Source organism: Gadus macrocephalus, chromosome 10 (assembly GCF_031168955.1).
Source record: "Gadus macrocephalus chromosome 10, ASM3116895v1".
NCBI lineage: Eukaryota > Metazoa > Chordata > Actinopteri > Gadiformes > Gadidae > Gadus > Gadus macrocephalus.
In genome coordinates, this window is record NC_082391.1 from 8,611,374 (window position 1) to 8,616,224 (window position 4,851).

At 42.5% G+C, this 4,851-nt stretch overlaps 1 long non-coding RNA gene across 1 annotated transcript; it reads left to right on the top strand.

Annotated features, from left to right (window-relative positions):
- Positions 1 to 550: 550 nt before the first annotated feature.
- On the top strand, positions 551 to 1,552 carry LOC132465627 (uncharacterized). Its single transcript, XR_009527643.1, has 3 exons — positions 551 to 968; positions 1,045 to 1,112; positions 1,189 to 1,552. It is a non-coding gene; the product is annotated as an uncharacterized LOC132465627 (long non-coding RNA).
- The last annotated feature ends 3,299 nt before the right edge of the window (positions 1,553 to 4,851 follow it).

A 4,851-nucleotide genomic window follows, 5' to 3' on the forward strand; every position in this document is an offset into this window, starting at 1 on the left:
TGTTTTGTTAAAGTAAAGATACATCACAGAACACTATTCCAACTGCAGGTTCACTGATATAACCTAGAACTTTTTTATATAAAAAAAAGATTCATGAAAATTCATTACAATTGTGGATATAGCGTGTTAGAACCAAACTCTTCAATTGTTTAGGGCTGCGATGTGTGCGATACTCTCACCCTATTAAAAACCTTCATAAACGAAGCAAAAGCCAATAAAATAAAATAAAAATGCATAGGTAATACAAAAAAGTTACTTTCAGAACACATTTCAATCGTAGATACTGCACTTTGCCTTTGTAATAGTACTCTAGTTGTTCGAGGTAATACAAAGGCAGAGTGCAGTATCTACAATTTTGGGGTCAAAGGTCATATCGTCTGTCTTTTCTTTTTATATACAATTTTCCTTCCTATGAAGGTGTTAATTGAAAGTATCACCACTATTGTACCTGCAACAGGTTTGGCCGGCCAGTATGAAAACTTTGAAGGCATTTTTCTCAGTTTCAATGTTGGCGTAGTTACTGCACTTTGCCTTTGTAGGGCAGTGTAGTGGCAAGTACTTCTTCCCTCCCTGTTGCTCGAAATGCTGTCCGGCGCACGGTAAGGTTAACGGCAGGTCACCACCCCAATGTCCACCACCTCCCTCGGTCTGCAGGGGATGCTGGACAGGGAAGTGTTAATCCTTCTGTGTCCATTTCTAATGCAGTTGCGGCGCTATTTAGGCCTTGGAGATGATTTCAATTTGCTGTTGGTTATTCCATCGTCGGGACGACGATTCAATTGATGGGGGCAGATTGTGGCAACATGTAGTTTGTTGTCATGGTGACTGTCAGCTGTGCGGCAGTCTCAGCCAATCACGGTGGGAGACTATCTATAAAGGCGGGCGTAGAGCACCTGTCGGCCTCTTGCTTGCCGTAGGCTGGGTCACGTTGCGCCTGGGCGTCCATTTCCGCTTCCGTGCGGTGACAGGTGAGCTGCCGGTCACGGCTGCATCTCTCTCGCATGTTGCCCATCCAGTACTAATTTTAGTTATTGTTTTGTAAAGGCTCTTGCTTGCCGGAGGCTGGGTCACGTAGCTCCTGTGCGTCTATTTCCGCTTCTGTGCAGTGATAGGTGAGCTGCCGGTCACGGCTGCATCTCTCTTGTACGTTGCCTTTCCAGTGCTAATTTTAGTTATTGTGTTGTAAAGGGCTCACTTGGATGTTGCTGCTGGCTGCGCGCTGCTCATCGATACATAGCCGATGCCGCCTACTGAACTGTCGCTTTTGTATAGCGTCCCGTTCCCTGCTCCACGCCACGTTGGCCAGGACTGCCCGATTGGGTGGCCGACAGTAGCTTCCACGTTATTACCGCCTTGCCAGGGCCAGCTCGGACCCGATCGCTTTGCCGTTCATTCGGCTAGCGATAGTTTGTTCCTTTTCCTGTTGTGTCGCTATCTCTTTTGTTTAGTTGGTGCAACTACATCTTAAAGTGTGTATGTTATGTTATGTAAGAGTTTTGGCTGATTTCTCCTTGTGTTTACTCATTATAGATTTTGTTTATTGAATTAATTTCTCTTAATATTATTTTGTTTCCATTATGTTTTCTAACTGGCTGCTCTGCGATCCCCCTCAATTCAGGTGCTGAGCCTACGGTGGTGGACTGGTGTCCTGGTCACGGTGTCCCCTTTGTATTGTGTTTGCATTTGGTTTATTTTTCATTTGTTTTACGTGTGGTGTTCCTGGGACCCCCTTTCCTTTGGATGCAGGTGTTCACAGTAGGTCTCAGCACTGATTGGATCTCAGCACCCAATTTCCCTCCTTAGTGAGTAATTCTTTAGTAGTCTTAAGAACAGACATTTTCTATAAATAAAAGCATTTTTGTATGACCGAACTGCCGTCTCTGCCTCATTGCATAACGGACCTCAGTGCCTTTCCTTCATTTGGGCAAGTCCACTTAAAAAAAATCTCTGGGTGAAATTCCCAGGGTGGCGTTGTCTGGCAACAATTAATACTACCGAAACTGCCTTAAGAAAAGGGCATCACTCCATAGCTCGTGCTGCCACACCTGGAATGACTTTAAAACTATTTTAAATGCGTGTTATGCTCATCGAAAGAAAACCGTTTCTACACCTGAGCCAGTTAGTTCTACTTGCTCATCTTTCACAATAACAGTCCGGATTTGACAAAATACTGGCATCTCATCAGCTACCTCAACGCACATCAATAATTATTTCAAATAATTAGTCAGAGACGTTATCTCCCTTGGACGATCTGTAGGTATGCGTTGTAGATCTGAATAAACGTTGTGTCTCGAGTGATACTGCATTGTCTCACATTGATTCTCGAGCTCGCTGCTTTGCTTAGAGACGATCCAGAGCAAGAGACTACGCCACATCAGGCAACCGAAATGATAGCGAAAGAGCGAATAACATATTTTTTTGGCTGGGTTGTAGGCAGTGGAGGGAAACACAACATTAGGTTTTGTATAACTGGTGTAATGGCCTCTATGGAAACGAGACAAATACCTTGGTCGATAATAAAATGGACAGTCGTGTCACAAGTTGATCTGGCTGCCTCCTGTCTAGTTGTACTTTTGAGTACTGCAGCTGGTCAAGACAAGCAAATTGCTGCTGTAGTCAAGAGCAGTTTTTACCAGCTCAGAGTCATTGCCAAGATGAAACCCAATTTATCATTTCACAATCTGGAAATAGTAGTACACGCCTTCATCACATCACGGCTGGATTACTGCAACTCCCTTTATTTAGGACTCCCTCAATCACTCCTCTCTCGCCTTCAGTTGGTCCAGAACTCTGCAGCAAGGCTGCTGACTCATATAACCCCCATCCTAGCATCCCTCCACTGGTTGCCCATCCAGCACAGAATTCATTTCAAAACCGTACTTATGGTCTTTAAAGCCCTAAATGGCCTGGCCCCGCTCTACATCACAGAGCTCATCCACCACCACTCAGCATCCAGGTCCCTTAGATCAGGTAGCTTGGGTGTCCTGCATGTTCCACGCACTAGGTTGAAACAGAGGGGTGACAAGGCTTTTGCTGTGGCTGCCCCCCACCTTTGGAACGAGCTGCCGCCTGCAGTCAGAAACGCTCCTTCCATCACTATTTTTGATTCTAGGCTCAAAACACACCTTTTCTCCCTGGCCTTTCCTCCCCTTTTGTGATATGTCGTAATGTGCCTTATAAATGCATTTTACTTACTTACTTACTTACTGTGGCTCAACGGCACAATGGAATGGAATCTCAGCTTGAAATAAGTCCCCCAATAAATGCTATGAGTTCGAATCAAGTATTTATTATAAAAAAACACAATTTCTACATATTTTGGCTTAAAATGTCCTCCAATTAGACTCAAATCAAAGAAAACGAATCAAAGAGGCATTGCAAAGACAGCCACAAGTCTTTTCCCGATTTCAAACCATTGACCCAGAGAGTGATAGATATAACAGAGTGGCGACACTTCCATTGGACTCCGTTGTAGCGTTTTTTGCCGTGTACTTCCGGGGTATGGAGCCTCGCATAGTTCCAAAACATCCATTTACGGCGTAGGAGATCATTCATTTCCATTGCTGGCCGTCGAGTAACTTCTGAGGTAAGTGCATTAAATAGCTTCCTCTTTTGAATTGTCAACTGTATCAGAGGCCCTTTATGATGCATATACCAATATTTATTTGTATATGCACAGCGTAGTTATGTATATTTTTATCATTGTAGACGACAGATTGCCTGCTAGTTTGTTAGCTCGACTTCGCCATCTGTGACGGTATCTCGGGGGTAAATTGATTAAATTGCTACCTCTTTTGAATTGTCAGCTCTCTATATTATATCAGAGGGCCTTTATGATGCATATATTGATCTTTATTCGTTTGTGCACAGCGTAATTATATATATATTTAATCTTGGTAGATGACCGATATTCAGTCATTGCCTGCTAGTTAGTCAGCTCGATTTCGCCATTTATTTAGTTAATTATTGATGTAGGATTACTAGGATCAATAAGGTTGATTAACGACGGGTTTAATCTGGTGAACCTGACGTTGTTAGCTACTTTTCGACCTGATGCACTTTACTATCCTTAACCTCAGCCTGATGTATGTGGAGTATTTTCTTTGTTCATTAATAACTTATAATATTCCTCCCTGTTCCTTCACTTTGTTCTTGTAAGATTGTTTTATTTATTGATACCCCCTGGCTCTACTTTGCTGTTCTTGTTCACTTAACTGTATGTTTGCTTCGTTGTTCTTAGTCCTTGTTCCCACTTGTTTTGGGTACCACAAACCTCAGCCTGATATACGTGGAGAGGATTTTTTTCTAAACACTCAGCATCTCAAACACTGGGTCCAGCTTTACATGATGCATCCACCTTTGCAGCGTGCAGATGTTAGGCAGTGGAATCTGCATTTGCTGGAGGGTTTTATAGCCACCGGTCAATTTTACTTGCATTGCTTTTTAATTGTCTCCTTTCCTCACTGTATTCCTCTCTTGTTAACACTTATATATACAATATTCATCCCTGTTCCTTCACTTTGTTCTTGTTTTTCAAGACACACACACATTCTTGTTGTCTCACACATTGTTTAATAAAAAAAAAATACTATTTCATTCATCCAACATTCATTTGTTATTCTTTAATATATGTGATACTTTGTGTATGGCTTAGTCTTAAAAGTATCATGTTGTGTGGTCAGCTCCGGCCTCATCAGAAGAAGTTGCCTGGAAACTAATTGCTAAATGGACTGTTGCTACTGTTGCTAATTGCTTTCTCAATCGCTCTCTGACCACGGGTAAGTGAATCGGAATTACAAGCAAAATCAAGGAAATCCAATATTCCAGTTGCGCAAAAATGAACATCTTGAA